Source organism: Gekko japonicus, unplaced genomic scaffold (assembly GCF_001447785.1).
Source record: "Gekko japonicus isolate JY-2015 unplaced genomic scaffold, Gekko_japonicus_V1.1 scaffold32, whole genome shotgun sequence".
In the NCBI taxonomy this organism is placed as follows: domain Eukaryota; kingdom Metazoa; phylum Chordata; class Lepidosauria; order Squamata; family Gekkonidae; genus Gekko; species Gekko japonicus.
The window spans coordinates 2,438,569-2,460,909 of record NW_015167527.1 but is presented as its reverse complement, the minus strand read 5'-3'; the positions used below and the strand labels follow the sequence as shown (position 1 = coordinate 2,460,909).

The window sequence follows — 22,341 nt, the reverse complement described above, 5'->3', positions numbered from 1 at the left end:
ATTCCCCCCCCCTTTATTCTCTCGCTAACGAAGTTAGAGGGTTTACCTCCTCGTCTTTTCCGCTGGGGGGGGGAGCGCTCTTAATTCTTTTTCTTCGCATTTGACAACTCACAGTTTAGCCGATCTTTTCTTTTTTCATTTCATCAGTTGTTTGCTTTATCACTCGGTGACGTCTGGTGGCTCCGCTAAACCCCATACGGGGTCGCTCACGCAGCAAGGTCCATTGGGGCAGGGCATGGCGGGAGCCTCGGTCTCCGACCTCTCGGCCGAAAGAGAGACTCCCCCCTAGTATGCCCTAAAGCGCCCCGGATCCGAGCTCCTCTCTTCCTGAGGTGCTCGTTTGGGTCTCCACTCACGTGGATTCCCTCCTCCACCGCAGGCGGGCGAGACGCCCTCGGGAGCGACCCGAGGATGCGTCCGCCATTCGCGGGAGCCAAACCGGAAGTCCAGTGAGTGCTTCCTTCTCATTTGGTGGCCAAAGTATTTGTCCAAGGGACTCTCAAGAGTCTTCTCCAGCACCATAATTCAAAAGCTCTATTCTTTGCCACTCAACCTTCCTTATGGTTCAACTCTTACAGCCATACATTACTACTGGGAATTCTATTGCTTTGACCATATGAACTTTTGTAGGCAGGGTGATACCTCTACTTTTTTTTATGCTGTCTAGGTTTGCCATCACGTTCCTCCCAAGGAGAAGGTGTCTTTTAATTTCATGGCTGCAGTCACCGTCTGCGTTGATCTTGGATCCCAGGAACGTGAAGTCTGTCACTGCTTTCATGACTTCCCCTTCTATTTGCCAAGGAGTAATGGTGCCAGATACCATGATCTTAGGTTTTTTTATGTTGAGTTTCAAGCCAACTTTTTCACTCTCCTCTTAGACCCTCAGCAAGACGCTTTCAAGGTCCTCTTCACTTTCTGCCATTAGAGTGGTATCATCTGCATACCTGAGGTTGTTGATGTTTTTCCCGGCAATCTTAATTCCAGTTTGTGATTCATCCAGGCCAGCATTTCACATGATATATTCTGCATATAAATGAAATAAGCAGGGTGACAATATACATCCTTGTCGTACGCCTTTTCCTATGCTAAACCAATCAGTTGTTCCATATCCGGTTCTAACTGTTGCTTCTTAACCCTTATACAGGTTTCTCAAGAGACATGTGAGGTGATATGGTACTCCCATCTAGGGATGTGCATTCGGTTCATCTGAACCGAAAGCACCCCCGAAAATGGCCCATTTGGGCCCTTTTCGGGCTGTTGCGGGCCGATTCAGATTCTCTGATCTGAATCAGCTTGCTGCCGAATTGCTGCCAAATTTTGGTGGCAATTCGGCCCCATTAGGAACATAGAATATAAGTTACTTTTTTCCCACCATAGAGAACAATGGAGGTGATGGGGGCAACCTGTTTGGGGGCCCATAGAATTGGACCCCCTTGTCCAGTGTTCTTCAAACTTGTTGGGTATCAAACAAACAAACAAATACCTTTATTGGCATAAAATATTAAACTTGTTGGGTATCTTGGGGAGAGGCTCCAGCAGCTACCCTGCGAGGTTGGAGCCTCTCCCTCAAACTCCCTCCCCTCCAGCCCCCAGAATGTTTTTGCCATTGACTTCAATGGCCCATAGGATATATTGGGGCCGAAATTGACATTTGGCTGGCGGAAAGACTCCCGAATCGGCTCCTACTGCCGAAATTGACATGTGGGAGTCTTTCTGCGAACCGAAATTGATTCTGCCCGATTCGTCCGAATCAGGCTGAATTATTCTTTTTTTGCACACGCCTACTGCCATCTCTTCAAGGACTTGCCATAGTTTGTTGTGATCCACACAATCAAAGGCTTTAGCATAGTCAATAAAGCATTGGCTATTGGCTACCCGGCTATTGACTGCAGAGGCCCCATGATCCCCTGTAATACCCCCTTCTAGATGTTTGTTGCCTTAGAGCAGGCACACATTCACCCAGACCACCCACTAGCCAATCCTCCCTTCACACAGCAGCCAGCAAGGTGAGAGGGAGGGCCGAGGTGTGAGGTCAGCCTTGGAAGTGGTGCCAGACCTCTGCTATGTTTGGCAGATGACCGTGATGGAGGACCAGTGGCACCTGCACAGCCAACTGCAGCCACTCAAGCTTGGGACTGCATGATTGGGCAGCCCTAATTGAAGGATGACTGATGAGGTGGGGAGGGATGAGGTAAGGAGGGGGATGGGGCTGCTGTCATGCAGTCAGAACCAAACAGAGACACAGTTGTGGTACAACCCAGATTTTATTGAACTGCAAATCATGGAAAGGTCTGATGACTCAACCTCCCCTAGCACGGCTTAGATGTAAGTGGGGTGGAGTTGCAGATGGAAGAGCTGGCTGGGTGCAACGTTCCACTCTAGGAGGCAAGGCTGGGACAGCAGACTGAGTGGAATGGGGGGGGTACTGGCCATGCCCAGAGATCTCCCTGTTGAATGATCACCTGAAGGGAAGGAAAACAGATGTACAACAATGGCAACTGAGCACAAGTCCTGTGCTGGGCTCAGCCATGGATGTGGAGCCCTGGCAGGGTCCACAATCCCTGCCCTATAGGGAGGGACTTCACCTGGAAACCCCCCCCCCCGAGACAGATGTTGGTTCCATCCGAACTATAGTCATCCGTCCTCTGTTGAAGTGCTCAGCGACTGCTCATTATCCATCCACCACAGCCCCTGCAGCACCTGCACAAGGTTCTGATCCTGCAAGGGAATGAGTGCAAGAGTTGCCTGGCAAGCTGCTTCACTCAGTAGAGTGGGGCAGCTGCCTGACCCCCTCCCCAAACCACTGATGAGTTCTAAGGATGGACACAACCTCGTCATGAACCTAAATTCATCAGGAAAATCACCCGGTTTGTGGTTTGTAAGCCGAGGGTCATGCGATCACGTCTACAACTAACCTCCCACGAAACTCCATGGTATTCATGGAGGTTTGTGTGGTTCATGTTGGTGGTTTGTGCAGCAGATATGCTGGCACCAATCAATTAATTGTCAAAGCAACAGGAGGGATGGACTTCTGCAGCCCTTCTGCTGCCCTGGAAACATCAGTATCGGCTTTCAAAGCTCTACAGGCAGTGCTGGCTGCCAAAGCTCCCATTCTGCTTTATGGGAGCAGAATGGATATATACCCCCAGCTCACATGCAGCTGTTTTTACTTTGCAGCAGGCAGTTAGGCAGAGAGAGAGTTAGAGGCAGAGAGAAAAGGGAACTGGAAGTCATTCCTCAGGCCGATCCCGCACAATCACTTGCTCCGGTGTCACCCCCTGATAATATCCGTGGAAATTGATCAGTTCCCCACATGTTGGTCCGGGTCAGCAATTGACCCGAATCTAATGGCGTTTCCCCGCGGATTTTCTGTCTCCGCTATTTTCAGGTTCTTTTTTTTTTTTTGCTGCGGCAGTGAAGTCGGGGCATTCCAGTGGGGAACTTGCGATTCGCAGCTGCCCCCTCTCCGCCCCTTTAACGCCCTGCTTCTTTCCCTCCCCTTCACTCCCTTTCCCGCCTATCAACACCTCTTCAATGCACTCCTGCTTCTCTCTCCCCCTCCCCTTCTCCTTCCCGCCTGCCTGCAACCCCCCCCTTCAGCGTGCACAGGAAAAAAAATTATTTCCCTCCCTATGTTGTATTGCAATGCAACAACAGGCCATCATCGACCGGCATTTAAATGTCCTTTTACATGTCCGTATGCTGTTTTGTCATTTCTGTTTGAATTCACTATTTGTGTAAAGGTTTAAGCATTCTTTTTCATGTTTGTATACTGACTTCCCATCCGCCGCCCCGCCCCCCACTTCCCAGCTGCATCAATGGATGCTTTTCACAGGCATTGAGGGTCAAAAATTAAAGGGACCTATCGGCGTTTCAGTGGGCGGTGCGTTACAACGCAACCCCGCCTCCATTCAAAAAAAAGGAGGGAGGGCCTCTAGATTCGGGGCAAGGCAACATGTGGAAATGAACACCCAGGCAAAACCCGTGTCAGATTTCCGTAATGCAGAAACGTGCTCATAGAATCAGGCCAATTAGACCCGGGGGAAAGGAGGGCAAAGCATTAGTGCGGAATCGGCCTCAGTGTGAAAACAGTGGGGTGGGGGTGTTTGGTGCTTACTCAGGGCTCTGAGGCACCTGTCCTGCTCAAGCCAAGCAGAGGGGCTCAGCCAGTGGGTTCCTTGGCTGAGAATCCACACTCCCCCACAGTGGGATTTTTGAACCCTCAATTTCTACCCCCCCCACACCGCTTTGCCCTTTGGATCCTAGGATCCTCAACTTCTGTGCCTCCAAGCACTCCCCTTGGCTTAGCATCATCAGCTGCCTTTGATGTGCCTGCCCCTCATCTTGGTTTTCCAACTTTTCATCTTCCTCCTGTACTAGATCTCCTGTTAGATCCCCCCCCTTTGGCACTTTGGACCCTAGGATCCTCAGCTTCCACACCTCTGGGCATCCCCCTGCTAGGCTTAACATCATCAGCTGTCCTTGCTGTGCCTGCCCCTCATCTTGGTTTTCCAACTTTCCACCCCCTTCCTGCGTCAGAGCTCCCATTGGGTCCCCCCCCTTTTAAGCTTTGAACCCTAGGACCCTCAACTTCCGGACCTCTGGGCATCCCCCTGCCAAGCTTAGCATCATCAGCTGTCCTTGCTATGCCTGCCCCTCGGCTTTCCAACTATCCACCACCTCCTGTTAGATTTCCCCCCTTTTGCACTTAAGATCCTAGGATCCTCCACGAGGAGGCGGGTGGGTGACAGCCTCCCTAGCCTGAGGAGAAGGATTTCCCATCTGCAGCAACAGTGTCTATGATGAGGAGGCAGGTAGTGCTCAGCCCCCCCATCCCAATCCTCACCAAACTTGGAGGGCAGGTAGAGGGGCATGCCAGGGAGGTCTGTGAGTTCGATACCCCTAGCTTGCTGGGGCGGGGGTATTTGACACACTCCTCCTGAACCTGCAGCTGTGATTTCCCCAGAGAGCACTTTCCTGCATAGCACCTCCTTTGGGGGCTGCTACTTGGCCCCCCTAAATCCAATCTTCATCAAACTTGGAGGGCAGGTAGAGGAGAGTGAGCTGGAGACTTGCTGTGAGTTTGGCATCTCTAGCCCACATGGGGGCCATTCTACCAAATCACGAACCTCATGAAATGAACCAGTTTGTTAAATGGGAAGATTTTTGAAGGTTCGTGGTTTGTGAGACCCCATGAACCGGGACAAACCTCCATTTTCCCGGTTCATGCCCATCCCTAGTCCTGTCTTCTGCTGGGTGTGTGTGCAAGACAAAAGAATGAGCTGACAGCCCAATGTGAGGCTGAAAACATCCACCACCACCCCCAGCAGTTTGCCTGAGAAACTTTCCTGGGATCTTTTCCTATCGCATGACAGGGCATGGTACCCAAAGGCTGTGGCTTATGTTGCCCCCACATGAACACAATGCTGGGCTTACTTGTGGGAGGTGGCATTGCCAGGGCAGCACTTTGCCTCATGTGAGGGGAATGGGGAAGCAGGTGTAAGTTCCCAGGCCTAACGTACCTGTCACCACATGGTTGACCCTTTGGGTTGACCCTTCAGAGGTGAAGTACCTGTTACGATTCTGCAGTGAGACATGTTAGCCACACAACAAGGACTTCGTTCTCCCCAGTAGTGCTAAGTGACCCCCTGTGCTTTTCCCACAAAGTGCCATGCCACTTGCACTAAGTCTGTATGGCAGGGAGCTCCAAGGTAGAGTCCTGTACCATGTGCCCTACATAGTTCTGGAGCGATCTGGCTGGAGTTTTTGTAGGCTTGGGGGGCATGACTGGATCCTGGGGAGGGGATTTGGCTACCTCAGGGGAGGGAGATGACTGGTTCTTCTTCAAGTCTTCCATGCAGGCACACATGGGACTGCCTTGGGGCAGGCCTGCCATGGAGAAATTCTCTACAAGCTTCTAGAATTCTACAGCTGAGTGCTCCACCTTCCCTCGGCATAGAGAGGTGAAGGCTGCATTCCCGCCCAAATGGTCATGTCAGGGCAGGAAGAGCACTCTTCTCTTAGTCCTTTTCCTGCCACCATGAGGAAAGGATGTCTCTACAGCATACACTACTTAAAGTAGAAGAGTGGTTGAGCAGTGGAACAGACTGCCTCGGGAGGTGGTGGATGCTCCTTCACTGGACGTCTTCAAGCGGAGGCTGGATGACCATCTTTTGGGTATGTTGTAGGGCTATCTTTTGGCTATGCTCCTGCAGAGTGCAGGGGCTTAAACTAGATGACCTGCAAGGTCCCTTCCAACTCTAACATTCTATGATTCTGTGATTCATCAGATAGTTGATAAGGCAGGTTTTTTTCCATCAGTGCTTCTCAATAACTTCGCTTCTATATCCTCTGGTATACAAGAAAATGGCTCTTTTTTAAAATGCCTTAATTGTGGCACAAAGATGGCACAGAATAATGACCACACCGAAGTCCTGATGTGTCTTGGGGAAGGACATAACACCTCGTCCTGTAAGTCCTGTGCCCTTTTCACTCCAATAGCCCATCAGGAGAGAGCTCTGTGACTGAAAGCCACATTATGAGATCAATCTTTAGGGGTTCTGGCACCTTTGGATAAAAGGCTGAGGTCACCTCCAGGAATGTCTGTTTCCAAGGAGTCATCGAAATTCCCACCAGGGACTTTGGGGCAAGGTCTCAGAATGACTTCTGATCCTCCCATTAAAAAGACAAAGAAAAAAAATCAAACCTCACGCCTTCGACTACTGCCTGGCCCTGAACTCCACAGCACATTCCAGTCCGGCACTGAGATCAGGCCACTCAGTGTCAACTTCACCACAATGTTGATCAGAGACCCCTCAACATTCTAGTAAACAACGGTTGCCTTCGCCTTTATGCTCATCACCGACTCCAAAACGCCTGTCAAGGTCACTTCGACTCACAGCGTTGACGTCAGTCCTCAGAGACCAGCACTGACCACTTCAGGAAACCGCGAACTCCATTTACAGCTTTGCGGGATAATCACTCTTCTCTTGACAATGTCATCAAGCTCAATCCTCCAGTGCAAAGCTCTGAGTCAAAAGACCACCAATCTCAGGACATGGCTCCTATCCCCAAGACACCAGACTGGAATTACCCAACACACTGGGGCCCCATGCTGCCTTGGTTTATGCCCCCCTGATACAAGTGAGATCTGTTGATTCAGAGTCGAAGGCAGGCACCTGCTTGACATCGTTATTCCTCCAAATGGTCCCATTCCTCGGGCAGTCAACATTCCACCCATCGTTCCACTTGTCAGGACACCTTACCTGAGCGTTCCTCTGATGTCAAATCCAACCCAAGTTGGATGGCATCCCCAAATGACAACATCGGGGACCAGATCCCAGTCTCTCCCATGGAGGACCTTAAACTATATTCTGAACAATTGATCAGAATGGTTAAGGCTTTGCATATTGAATACACTCTTCCAAAGTCAACTGAGGAAGATCCTATAATAGACATCTTGTACTTCTCTGAGTCAGGGCCCATTGCTATACCATTGGGTAAGGATATTAGAAACATAACAAAAAATGTTTCGGCTAAACCTGCCTCTCTCCTGCCTTCTACCAAAATGGTAGAGACTTTGTACAAGATCCAAAAGGATGATTCTATACTACCATCCTCCCCCAAATCCGATTGTTACTGAGGTCCTTCCATCTAAGCAACAGGTTGGGTACACTCCTACCGTATTGACAAAGAGGAACAACAATTGGACATATTGGGCCAAAAAATGTATACATCTGGGGCTTTAGGCCCTCAAATTGCAAATTTTAAGGCCGTTATGGCCAGGTATCAGGTTCATTTATGGGAACAGATGACACAGCACATAGATTTTCTTACTAATGATAAAAAGGAACAGGCCAAACCTGTACAAACAGAAGGTGTAAAACTTGCAAAGCAAGGGCTAAGTGCCTCCAGGCACATAGCTGAAACGATCAGTTGTTCCATTGCTTCTGCAGTCATTTTACGTAGGGATTCTTGGTTGCACGCTTTGACTTTTCCTCCTGATACAAGAACAAAAATCAAAGACCTGCCCTTTGAGGGCAAAATTTTATTCAGTGACCAAATGGATGATGTGTTGGAAAAGGTCCACAAAAACAAGTTCACTGCACAATCACTAGGCATAACTTCTCAGCAAACACCTGCATATAAGCCCAGGTATTTTCCACATCATGTTCAGCAACCATGTATTGGGAAAGGATTCAAACCCCAACCTTCCCACTACCCACTATCCCCCCCTTATAATCCTTCATTTCAATCAAAGAAACAACAACAACCTAGGCAGAGGGGGCATCAACAGCAATCACCCAGAGAACCCTCTAAATCTAGACCACAGATGTACCCTTACTTCAATGGTATATTAATTGGTTTTGCAGAGCATTGGTCTTCTGTTACCGATGATAGTTGGGTTTTGAAGATAACAAAATTTGGTTATGCATTGGAATTTAAGTCATTTCCCCTTTTCACTGACTTGAGTTGCATTGGACGTCATGGATATATGCAAGGCAGCAGCATGGTCTTCCCCATCGACATTTACCAAACACTACTCCATCAATGTAGACTCCATGAAAGAAGCACCTGTGAGTGCCCATGGGAAAAGCCCCTCAATGAAGGACTTGTTGATAATGTCCCTGAGGGCACCTCGTAGCCCCTCATTGACTACCTTTTATAAGCCATGAAGGGCACGGATCAAGGCAACACGTGGTTGGGCGTACCATTGAGAGCAATCTGTCGACTTCCTGAAGACCGAGTGGACTGAAATAATCCAGAATAGAACTAGAAGATGTGCAAGGAGCCTCGGTTTCGCTCACTGTCTCAACTGTCTCAACTGTAGGCAGGAGGTCGCGGCAGAGCAGCAGGACTTTATCTGCAAAATAGCTCGCAAAAGCCTCACAGCCAATGTCCAATTCTCTGTCATTTAGCCTGCTCTGTGGCAGCTCTGTTAATGACCGAATAGTTCTAAATAATTGTGCTGGGTGTGAGCTAGCAGACGCAACCGTGGCTGCGTAGAATTGTCTCTTCACAGCTTTGATTGCCATCTCATAGGATCTCATAAATGTCCTATATGATGCTCTTGATGCTTTATCACGGGCGCGCTGCCACTGTCTCTCAAGTCGTCTGAGCCCTCGCTTCATTTGCCACAGCTCCTCAGTAAACCAAGGAGCCTGCTTAGAGCGAGAGCGCAGAGGACGTCAGGGGGGCGATCTCGTCGATGGCTGCCGAGAGCTGGTCATGCCAGTCCTCGACAAGCTCAACCAGCGAGCTGGGGGCATGGGATCCCGCAGAGCCATCTGGAATCACTGGGAGTCCATCTGGCTCTGCGGGCGAGCCAAAATACCCTTCTACCTCTCTATGCCAAGGGGAAAGGGAGCACTCAATTGTAGAATTCTAGAAGCTTGTACAGAATATCTCCGCTGGAGCCCAACCCTGAGGCAGTCCCATGTATGCCTGCACAGAAGACACTTGATGAATATCAGTTACAGGTACATGCAACCATGTTTTATGCCTGTAGTCAGCATCCTGTGCTCTTCCAGGCCTTTTGGATGGCGGGGGGGGGGCACTTGAGTTCTTGGCTTACATGGGTGCCTATGGGTTACACTGTGTTTTTTGCTCGCATAACTTTCTGCCACTGATGAAGGGCATTCCCAGGCTGACTGCCTCCCATCACACACCCTTGCCTGTCCAGTTCCACACCAGTGCAAGGACCTGTGCCATTGGCTTGCCAATGACAAGCTGCTGCAGGGCTGCAATGGCAGCTGAGAGTGGTGGGGTGGTGCTGGGGAGCTGCACCAGTATAACTCTGACTTACACCACCTAATTCTGACTTTTCTGACTCTCACTCTGAATTTTCTTTCCTTCTTTTTCTTATCAAGACAAATTGAGGCATACTTCAGGCATAATTTAAAGAAAGCCTGGAAATGTATTAAAGTTAAGACTGAACAAGATAAGTTAGACTATAGGCTCAATTCTTGGTCTGTGCCTTAATTTCTCAGGGTAAAAGTGCTTTAGAAGGAAACATGCAGATTTTGATGCTGCATTTAAGCATAATATTAATGTTTGTTTGATTTATTTGACCTGAATGGTAGCAATTAATGAAGAGGTGGTTTGAAATATTGCACTGTCAAATTGCTACCTGTAGAGGAAGGTGTCTAAAGGAAAAAATATGTGAGGCTAAAGCAAAATGCTTTTCAGGCTAGCGTATATAACCTAAAATAGAATAGAAAACATATTGTTTTCAGAGGATTAGTTATACTAAGAAGTTAAAATGGAATATGAATATAAGTATTAATTTTTTGTAATCAAGAACCATAATTTATTTGTATTAATCTGTTTTTTTCATTATGTAGCCTGGTGGATTTCAGTATAGGTTACACCAGTTAATCTCATTCATTTTAGTCCTGGTAACTGCTTCACCCATGTCCACAATCAGTGTTCACTTATTACTCAATTTATTAACGTATTAGGCTTCCGTGTACTAAGTCAAGCTAATGTTCCGTCTAATCTAGTGCCATCTACTCTATTTGCAATAGCCCTCCAAGGTCTCAGGGAACATAACAAAGTCCTTGTATCCCCCCCCCCATGTCTACCGCAGTCCTGCCACTGAAGCATGTTCTAGGAATTCAGTGCTTAAAACTTGATTTCCAAGGTCATTCAAGTTGGGACCATGGTTCATGGGGAGAAGAGGACTTAATCCCTGCCCATTTTTTACTGACCTAAAATGGCTCCATTGAGGAAATTTACATGTACTGATGGGCTAGATGTAAATTTCACCATCTAGGCTAATAGCTATTCCATGACACCATTTCAAGACAGAAAAGTGGCACTGGTGGTGGGGGGGAGCAGGAATTAAGCTCCCAAGCATTGAACTCCTCCATTAGCATGTCACAGCCTGGGGAACCCCTACAAGATAATGACTCAGCCCTTCCCCACCTTCCTGAGTAGATATAAATTACCTGCCTACCATTTTTCTTCTCACCTTGACATGGAGAGTACTCCATCTTTCTGTGTTATATCTCTGAGGATGCCAGTCACAGCTGCTGACGAAACGTCAGGTCCTAAAATGCCAAGACCACGGCCATACAGCCCGGAAAATCTACAACAACTAACTCCGTGTTTTGCTGTACTGCATTGGAGCAGTGAAACTGGAATGAAGTGAAATGCAAATTGGGCAGTGCCAGTCCCTAAGGAACATCCATGCTTGCATACCGTTGTATTATAATGGGCTACTTGCTTAAATTCATGTTTTTATGCATATCTAAATGCAGTGTTGGGACTGGAGAAAGGGGAGCACATTCCTGTGTTGTCAAAGCCTGACACTCCTCATCTTTCTGTACAATGAAGGTGGTTTCACAGCAGCCTGCAAAGACAGGAAGCAGCTTGGCAACACTGCCTGATTTGCCATGCTGTGATTTATAGAAGAGGCAGTGAACCATCTCCCGCAGTGCCAAAAGAAGGCAGGTGTTCCTTAGTTGCATTCACAATAAAGGGATTCTCTCTCTAGCTTGCAAGTAAGATGCTCCTTTAACTTGCTCACTACATGATCCTGGATTGGTTGAGATCATAAAGTGAGGAGAAGAAAGTTATGCAAAAGACAGCAAGAGCTAATAGCTGTACATAGCCATGAAGAAAAATGAAAAATGTCTGTATGGATAGGATTTGCAGATTGTTTCAAGACCCCTGATAGAACTCTTTTAGCACTGAAAAAAATTCAAGTAAATAGCTAGTAAAAACATCATCTGTAAAAGGGCAGGTTGTTATTAGAATTGCACCAATGATTTGTAATTACCTCTATTGTGAGATCAGAAATGACTCTTCTCTTACGACCTTGCAGAGTTAGATCAAGGTGGATAGCAAAATTAAACTGTCTGTAACAGTAGAAAAGAGTAAGAGTCCAGTAGCACCTTAAAGACTAACAAAATGAGTTACTGAAGAGTATCTGAAGAAGTGAGCAGTGACTCACGAAAGCTCATACCCTGCCACAAATTTTGTTAGTCTTTAAGGTGCTACAGGACCTTTCAGAGTGGTTATACTGCCATTTTATGTGGGAAGAATCTAAGCAGCTAAGGCAATGAGCAGCTGTTACAGATTTGATGTGATTGGTGCTGTGAGAAACTTTTTTCTTTTTGGTGTTTATACATATAATTACTGTTTTTGAACTGTTTCAGTATTTTTGTGTAAATAAATTTGCATATGGACAAGGCACATGTGAATATTTTTACTTAAATCCATTCTGAATGAGTTCTGATGTACAGGTAAGAAATTTCCAGAGCTTTAATACAGAAAGCATAATTCATTTTATTACCAAGAACAATATTGTATTTCATTTTCTTATCACGTGTTTAAGAACAATATATAGAGGTCTTATTTTAAAAAATACATCTGTTGGAGGTTACTTGTTAAGTGTCCTTTGAAGCTTTTTTCTGCAGGAGTAAAACTGTTTACTGTTTATAATTGAATAGAATGAGAAAATTCATGTATTTACTGCCACATTTTCTTTAAAAATCTAGTTATGTATTAAATGTGCTTGCTGTTTTAACTGAGAACATCAAAAGCTTTGTAGAGTATTGTCAGCTTCCCTATGAGGTCCTAAGGGAATAGGGGCATGAGGATCCGCCAGGATGACACACCGTGACTGAAACGGAACTCAGGTTTTGCCTCTCAGTGATGGGTTTCCTCCTCTCTCTTACCGCCAACAACCCATGGGGGCCGATTGTGGAGTACCAGTTATATTCACTTTACTCCTAATCATCGACACTCCCCATCATTCGTCCTTGAGGTCACCTGGTTGTTCTTTATTTCAGATATAACACGGTTATCAACCCCACGAATCCCCCACACCCATTCCTTAAAGTGTCCGCACCAACTTTTTATCCCTTCTAAACTATTGTTAACTCTTTCCTCATTGCCATCCTGCTGTTCTTAGGTCACCTTAGACAATATTTCTCAATGCATCATGTTCAGCTCCTTTGAAGCTTTTTTCTGCAGGAGTAAAACTGTTTACTGTTTATAATTGAATAGAATGAGAAAATTCATGTATTTACTGCCACATTTTCTTTAAAAATCTAGTTATGTATTAAATGTGCTTGCTGTTTTAACTGAGAACATCAAAAGCTTTGTAGAGTATTGTCAGCTTCCCTATGAGGTCCTAAGGGAATAGGGGCATGAGGATCCGCCAGGATGACACACCGTGACTGAAACGGAACTCAGGTTTTGCCTCTCAGTGATGGGTTTCCTCCTCTCTCTTACCGCCAACAACCCATGGGGGCCGATTGTGGAGTACCAGTTATATTCACTTTACTCCTAATCATCGACACTCCCCATCATTCGTCCTTGAGGTCACCTGGTTGTTCTTTATTTCAGATATAACACGGTTATCAACCCCACGAATCCCCCACACCCATTCCTTAAAGTGTCCGCACCAACTTTTTATCCCTTCTAAACTATTGTTAACTCTTTCCTCATTGCCATCCTGCTGTTCTTCTATCTGACCCTTGCCTTGTGACCCAATGAGCTCTTTTTCCTTGTCTCCCTCCCTGGGATGCCACACTTCCTCGTCTGGGCTGCGTACATAGGGTACCTGGCCCTCCTTCAAAGGGTCATTGACTACCTTCTTTGGGACCTCGGGTACTAAGGGGGCAGGCGCCTGCGTAGTCGGGGGGTCTATGGTTTCTACCTCCCGACAAGTATGCATACATTTCAAGGGAAATAATAGTGTTAGATATGCATAGCTAGTTGTGAATGCCTCTGAAATAATGAATAATGGTCACTTTTTGCTTTGATACATTTTTCATATTTTAAATAGATCTTAAATTAGACTATTAAACAACAAATTAGAAAATCTGCAATGGAATATTTTAGGCCCTACATAATTAGTGTGTTTCTTGCTGTTCTTTGGCTTGAAATCTTGCATATGAAGAACTGTTTTATAAGCAACATTTTAATGTTGAGTAGGGATGGGCACAAACCGCAAAAATGTGGTCTGGTTTACAGTTCATGGTCCGACCACAAACCAGTTCAGTTCGTGGTTTGGGGGCCCAGCAAACCTCATTTAAAGGGACAGCAGTCCCTTGTAACAGGTTTTTCTGAAAACAGCAAAAACAGCTGAGTGACAGGAGCACTCCCAACCACTCATCTGTTTCTGGCCTTCTTGTGCATTCCCTTGGACTGCACAAGAAAGCAGGGAAACAGGGAGCAGCCTGTCCGTGGTCAGACACCACTTCAACAGGGAAAGCCCCTGTCCATTTTCCGGTGATCCGGGAAAGCCTGGGCACTCACCCACTGTTAGCAGTCAGACCCCTCCTCTCGCTGAGAGGCAGTTTATAGCTAGAAAGCCATAAACACCCTTCCTAAAATATCATCTCAGATATCATAAGTGCAATGCAATACACTGCCTGGCCCCAAAAGATACAAAATAGATGCCAACCAGAGACAAGCCTGGACATATAGTTTAGCAATGTGAGTAAGAGCAGCTGGCTGTCTTCCCTTCTCTTATGGAATTATGCTGCCACCGCACCATGCCTTCATGACTGAAGGGATGTTAAATTCCTTCTCCCTTCATTTGTAGAGGCATGCTGTTGAGGCAGCGCGATTCCAGGAGTGAAAGGTAGACATTTAAAAATGCCTTCCCTTCACTTACGGAGGTGAAGAACACTACCCGAAGGAGCCTTAGAGTGGCTTACAATCCCTTTCCCTTCCCCACAGAAGACACCCTGTGAGGTAGGTGGGACTGAGAGAGCTCTTTCGAGAACTGCCCTTGAGAGAACAGCTCTGAATGAATTTATGACTGACCCAAGTTCACAGCAGCATCTGCATGTGGAGGAGTGGTGAATCAAACCCGGTTCTCCCACCTTAGAGTCCGCGCTCTTAACCACTACACCAGACTGGCTCTCTAGGGAAGGGAAGGGTGAAGGGAATTTAAATGCCTTCTCCCTTCACAGCTACCAATATAGCTGGCCCAAATAAAAAACAATACTATTTGGCTTTTATTTGATTCACCTATATCACAGAGTCGCGCCACTGCAGCACAGCTAGAAGAAGGCATTCACTTCAGTGGTGGAGGCATGCTGCCAAGGCAGCATGACTCCAAGAGTGAAGGGAAGGCATTTATGCCTTCCTGTCACTTGCAGAGGCATGCCACCACTGTGGCACACCTCCACTAGTGAAGAGAATGCCTTCTCCAGGCAGTAGTAGCAGCATGACTTGGCGATATAGCAAGCCCGAATAAAAGCTGAATAATATTGGCTTTTATTTAGGCCAGCTATATCGGTAGTCAGATCAGATTGTCTAATCTGCATTTGGCTAAATAAATACCCCAAAAATACTGATAAAGTATTTTTTTTGGTATTTATTCAGTTTGGTTCATAGTGAACGCACACCCCTATTCCTGAACCACAAACATGAATTTTGCTTCATGGTTTGGTTCATACCCATCTCTTGTTGTTGTTGTTCAGTCGCACAGTCGAGTCCGACTCTTCGCGACCCCATGGACTAGATCCCACCAGGCTCTCCTGTCTTCCGCTGTCCTCTGAAGTTTGCTCAGTTTCATGTTCGTTGCATCGATGACACTGTCCAACCATCTCATCCTTTGCCGTCCCCGTCTTCTTTGACCTTCAATCTTTCCCAGCATCAGGGTCTTCTCCAGTGAGTGCTCCCTTCTCATTTGGTGGCCAAAGTATTTGAGTTTCAGTTTCATTATCTGGCCTTCCAGGGAACAGTCAGGGTTGATTTCTTTTAGGATTGACTGATTTGATCTTCTTGCAGTCCAAGGGACTCTCAAGAGTCTTCTCCAGCACCATAGTTCAAAATAATCTATTCTTCGGCGCTCGGCCTTCCTTATAGTCCAACTCTCGCAGCCATACATGACTACTGGGAATACCATTGCTTTGACCATGCGTATTTTTGTTGGCAGGGTGATGTCTCTACTTTTTATCATGCTGTTTAAGTTCGCCATCGCTTTCCTCCCAAGGAGCAGGCGTCTTTTAATTTCATGGCTGCAGTCACAGTCTGCGGTGATTTGGGATCCCAGGAACGTGAAGTCTGTCACTACTTCCACGACTTCCCCTTCTATTTGCCAAGGAGTGATGGGGCCGGATGCCATGATCTTAGTTTTTTTGATGTTGAGCTTCAAGCCCACTTTTGCGCTCTCCTCTTTTACCCTGAGCAAGAGGCTCTTTAGGTCCATCCCTAATATTCAGTAATATGCTATTATTTCTAGTTATCATATTCGCTCAAAAGGAAGACAACACTGAATGTAAGATGACTCCTCAGAAAAAGAGATCATACATAAAAGTAGATTACTCTGAATTTAAAACAACCTGCCTAAATAAAGCTAGCAATACAAATGGGGTTTTTCTTGCATAGTAATTGGTACATGGAACCGCGGTGGCTCAAGTGGTTAAGACGCTGAACTGCAGGCTGTGGAAGGTCGTAGTTCAGCAGTTCGAGACCCGAGTGTGCCGCATGATGGAGTGAGCTCCCGTCTCTAGTTCCAGCTCCTGCCAACCTAGCAGTTCGAAAGCAAAAAATTGCAAGTAGATAAATAGGTACCACTCCAGTGGGAAGGTAACAGCGTTCCGTGCACCTTGGTGTTTAGTCATGCTGGCCACATGACCATGAAAATGTCTTCGGACAGCGCTGGCTCTTCGGCTTTGAAACGGAGATGAGCACCGCAACCCTAGAGTCGGATTCGACTGGCTTTCGAGCAAGGGAACCTTTACCTTTAATTGGTACATAGTATATAATGTAGACAGCAGGAGAAAGTAATTATTTTCATTTTTTGCAGTCACAAGTAGTATTGGGTCACACTTTCAAATTTTAAAAGACAAGAGACAGGCTTCTCCTCACCCCTTCCCTTGGGAGTTGAACTATTAGACAAAGGCTCAACTAATTTTACTAACTCACTGTGCAGTCCTAAAGAGAATTACGCACTTCTAAATCCATTGAAATCAATAGGCTTAGAAGAGTGTAACTCTTCCTAGGAATGCACTAACTCCCCCCCCCCAATTCATAATGTTTTTGTGGGCTAAGTCACACTTTTCTAGTGGAAGGAGTTATTTCACCAGTCCAGCAGGACTATTTAAAATTAACCACTTGCATTACCCTTCCCTATCTAAAATGTCCACAAACTCATAACAGCTATAGCTAATGTTCTGCTAAACTGCTGTAAAACCCACAGGCTTTCTGAGTCCAGGGGGGAAGGAAGCCCAACTGTTAGGCAACTCTGGCAAGAAGCACAGGAAAGGAAGCAAAAGCTGGTGTAGCAAACAACAGGTTCAGGGGATCAAAGGCGGAGATCAAATCTGACACAGCAGGAAATAGGTAAAAGGGACAAGAGGCTGGAAGGTTTTAATCAGGTATGGCTCAACAACAGTATCAGGTAAGCAGGCCCTGCAAACCTAAGCCATTTGTCTGCAGGCCAGTCAATTAGGGCTGAGGATATATAATTTTAGCTTTGTTCTAACTGGCTTTCCCTTGTCACATGCCTCTGCTGAGTTAACCCAAGCTTCAGTTTATTAGATGGCCTCTTACAAGATTGCACTGTGGTTTACTTCAGGCTTGATGGGTTAGCTTGCTCATGGCAAGGTGATGGGCCTTGGTATGCAGGGCTGTATGTCCAGATACGAGGTACCTTCAGCCAGTATGCTTTGTGGCAGAGTTGAGTTTTGTACCCATGTCTTTCTAGATTAATCTAGCCACTCTGCCCTTCATAAGGCACTTGATTTGGACATCTATTTATAAATGGTGTCATTCATCAGACCACTTTGTGATATAGGTTCAACTGATTTTCTGTAGCATTAATGGAAAATAGATTAATTTCCCCCTCCTCATTACAATTCATTTTCATTTTGGGGGTTGGAAAACAGATTTTAAAAACTTAAATTTTTGCTCTCCTTGATTATCTATATTTATTTCTTCAAACTTATATTGCGCCCTCCCTACAGGCGAGCTCAGGGTAGATTACAGCAGCAATTCCACAATAACAATTAAAACAGGTATAACAAATACTTAAAACAGTTAAAAATAAGAAACTATACGTTGAGAGCAGATGGCACTGTAAATTACAAATACAGCATTCTTGAAAATCTGGAGCAGCTAGGCCATAAACCAGATTATAAAGTCTTTCAGGTGGGCCACATCAGATGGAGAACTTCAGCAAGTGAGGCTGAGTAGATGGAATAAATGGACGGCCACCACCTCACCCAAAGGCCTGACAGAACAGCTCCATTCTCCAGTGGTTCTTCATGGGACATTCCTCACGTCTGTGAATGGGGATATAAGCTCCTCCTCCCTCCTCAGGGTCAGCTCCAGCTTTGATCCAGGCGGGGAGGGGCTTATCTCCTTGGAGGCTGCTCAGTTTCTTGTCGGCCCTGCCTTCAGCAGGACGCGCTCCAGCTGTGCTGCATAGCACAGCTAGCAAGAAAGTGAAGAACGGAAGAAAGGAAAGAAGAAGATTGGGGCCGCAGTGTTTTTTAAGCGCAATAATTTGGGCGGCCTTAGAGAGGGTTCCAGGGGGGCAGTTAGCCTCGACGGTCCCTCTATGACGTTCTCGCGCCAGCCTTACCCACTCTTGGGGTGGAGGGCCTGCTCCCCAGATCTAAGGAGCGCGGAGAAGCAGAGACGCGGGGTACGGAGGTGTCGTTTAAAATCGGTCTCCCCCTTTTCCCAGTCGACGGGGAGCGTCTCAGAAGACGGGGCAGGGAGCGGGAAGAAGCCGCCTCCTGACACCCCGCCTGAATCGCGGTAAGTCTTCGGCTATTGGGGGGGATTGCTACAATCCCCGGAACGCCCCAGCCGAGAACCGAGTTGTGCCGCGTTTCTCCGAACGGCCCGGGGGGGGGGAGACTTAGAGCCCTTCCAGGCCGGTCTGTCGCCTGGGCTCCTCAGAGGTTTGTTTTTTGGGGGGAGGAGTTTTTGTCCCGGCATCAGCGGGGGGGGGAATGTTCTTGGCGTGAAAAGACATCCTTTTAACCTCCCGGGACTGCCATAGCCTGTACACACAGGGCTAAGCTCGCCATCTGCTGGCTAAACCTTAGAATAGCAGGCTATGCCTAGAAACCTCGTGGGAGATACAGACCTGATTTTTTGGTTTCGTTTCCTCTCCACCACCATCACCCACAGGTCTCTCTTGCTCTCTCTTTTAAACCATGGCTGAGAAGACAAGCGCAGGTAGTTCCCAAGACAGAGGCAGTCCTTCTGGGGAGTTTATTCAGGCTAGGCCAGCCAATCCTCATGCCTCCCAGGTTCCCATTGATAATTCTGATTCCAGGGAGTATGTCAGAGCTGAGATGCTGGACTGGTTCAGAGGAGAAATGAGGCGAGAAATTAAAGAGATGATACAGGAAACTCTACAAAGCTCTACACCACAGGGGCCTTCTGTGGTAAGGAGCAGACCACATAAGAGAACCAGAGAGAGATGGACAGATACCTGATAGAGGACAGGGACAAGAAAAAGGTCCTTCCCTCCAAGAGAAGGGAAATTAAGCCCAGGAAGCGTTTTCAGCCCTTTCGGGACCAGAAGAGGGGACAGAAGCCTTCCTACACCAGACCTTTCAAAGGAAAATGGCATACAAGACAAGGAAAACCCTTTTCCACCAACAAGGGTGAACAATCCGCCTCCAAAGCTCCCAAGAAAGGAGCCTCTGCCTGACTGTCTACCCCCTGCAGAGCGCCTCAAGACAGGAGGCCGGCTGCAGGCCTTCTCGGATCTATGGCGTGTATCAGTTTCGGACAGATGGGTGAAAGACACTGTATCCCAGGGATACAAACTGGAATTCAATTCAGTTCCCCATCAACGATTCATCAGAATGCCAAATATTGCAATCCGGATGAAACATATTCAAATCAAAGAGGCCATTCTTCATCTCCTAGACATAGGGGCGATAGAGAAGGTGCCTTTGTCCCAGCAGGGACAGGGCGTTTACTCAATATTCTTCGTGGTTCCGAAGAAAAATGGGACCACCAGACCCATTCTAGATTTAAAATGGTTGAACAAATTCATTCAACACAGGAAGTTCAGGATGGAAACTCTCAAGTCCATCCTGTCATCAATTCAGGCAGGGGATTTTATGACATCGTTGGATTTGACAGAGGCCTACCTTCACATCCCCATTCACATCATGCATCGGAAGTTTCTGCGTTTCAGTTATGCCAACCAACACTTTCAGTACAGAGCTCTCCCGTTTGGCCTCAAGTCGACGCCGAGAGTATTTACGAAGGTATTGGTGACTTTGGACGGACAACACTACGGCGAAGGCCTACGTGAACAGGCAGGGAGGAACAAAGATTCAAAGCCTACACTCGGAAGCATCAAAGTTGATTTCTTGGGCAGAAAGTCACCTACTGTCTTTGAAAGCCGTGCATGTGGCGGGGAAAAGCAACGAGCTCGCAGACTGGCTAAGCAGAAGAAGACTGGACCAGTTGGAGTGGAGGCTAAATCCGGAAGTTTTCAACCAGATACGCCACAAATACGGGAACATATGTCTGGACCTATTCGCAACAGAGTCGAACCGTCAAGTTCCCTTTCCAAGGTAAAGAAACGCCCTAGCAAAAGGAACCGACACACTGAGTTGCACCTGGCCACAGGGCCTTCTTTATGCCTTTCCGCCTCTGCCAACCATCCACAGAGTGCTGCAACAGATTCGCCATCAAAAGGCGGAGGTGGTGCTCATTGCGCCCTTCTGGCCGCGCCGGTCATGGTTCCAGGACCTTCAAAGACTAGCCATAGCGAAGCCCTGGCGTATCCCGGCCCGGGAGGACTTACTGTCTCAGGGGCCAACAAAACATCCAAAACCAGAGTTTCTCAATCTAGCAGTGTGGAGATTGAGCGGGAAATGTTAGCGGGGGCAGGTTATCAGGATAAAGTGGTAGCTACCATGTTAGCATCTAGGAAAGCATCCACTAATAGGTCATATGATCACACCTGGCGAGTGTTTGACTCCTGGTGCATTTCACATAAGGTGGATTCTCTCCAGGCTTCAGTGAAGTCTATCCTGGTTTTTCTTCAGGATGGGCTAGATAAGGGCCTCAGTACCAGTACCCTGAGGAGACAGGTTTCGGCCATTTCCGCTGTTCAGGGGGCGAAACACAGATGTTCTCTTCTTAGACATCCTCACATTAAGAGGTTTCTAAAGGGGGCCTCGTACCTTAATCCTCCACAGGTACACAGATTCCCAACCTGGAATCTTAACATCGTTTTAAGGGTGCTCTGTAAGATCCCATTTGAGCCCATGGCTACCTGTCCCCTCAAAGAGTTGACCTTTAAAACCCTGTTCCTAGTAGGGATTACTTCAGCACAGAGAGTGTCTGAATTGAGAGCACTATCGGTAAACAAAGAATTGTGCATTTTTCATTGAGACAGGGTGGTCCTGCGTATGGATCCAGCCTTTGTCCCTAAGATTAATTCAGTTTTTCATCGGGCAGAGGAGATAATTCTGCCGTCTTTTTGTGCCAATCCCCAACATGCTAAGGAGCGTGAGTGGCACTGCCTGGATGTTAGGAGTGCCCTCAGTTTTTATATTGAGAGGACTAAGCAGCTGAAGAAGTCTGAGACACTTTTCGTGTCCTTCAGGAAATCTCAGAGTTTTCAAATCATAAACAAATACATAATAGCTTATAGATTATAACATCTTCTCAGGGGAAGCAGGTATCCACGGCTACACTTAGTCGGTGGATTAAGGGATGCATTATCCTGGCCTATAAGGCGAAAGGGTTGGAACCTCCAGAAGGGATTGTGGCACGTTCCCTTAGGGGGGCAGCTACTTCAGTTGCATATACGGCGTTTCCTTCACTGGAAACGATATGTAAGGCAGCTACTTGGAGGTCAGTTCATACCTTCACTAAGCACTACAGAGTGGACAAGTTAGCATCGGCTGAGGCGGCCTTTGGTCGTAGGGTGCTTCAACACACTCTGTAGACGGGGATGCGGATTCCCACCCTGTAAATATCTGCTCTTGTACGTCCCAGATGAAGAACCACTGGAGAACGGAAGGTTTCTTTCACTTACCGTCAATCTTCCTTTCTCGGTGTTTCTGAAGTGGGACATTCCTGCCCACCCTGATTTTATGGGTGCGCCTCCCCTTTGTTTACAGAGTTATGAGGAAGCAAGGGGTAAGTCTGAAGAGAGTTTGATTCTAGGGGTAAGTTAGTTCCCTGCTCTATGCTCAGTTTAGCTATGTTATGTTAGTCTCTCCATGTTTTGGGGGAGAAGTTTCTTTCCTTCTAGTACCTTTCCAGCGGGATTATCTGCGGGGCCTTGAGGACAACTGGGCAGCCTCCAAGGAGATAAGCCCCTCCCCGCCTGGATCAAAGCTGGAGCCGACCCTGAGGAGGGAGGAGGAGCTTATATCC

General features: G+C 47.0%; 1 protein-coding gene across 1 annotated transcript in view; it reads left to right on the top strand.

Moving 5' to 3' along the window:
• Positions 1–22,341, top strand: part of GPHN (gephyrin) — a 406,541-nt gene that overhangs the window by 239,065 nt on the left and 145,135 nt on the right. The window lies entirely within an intron of this gene.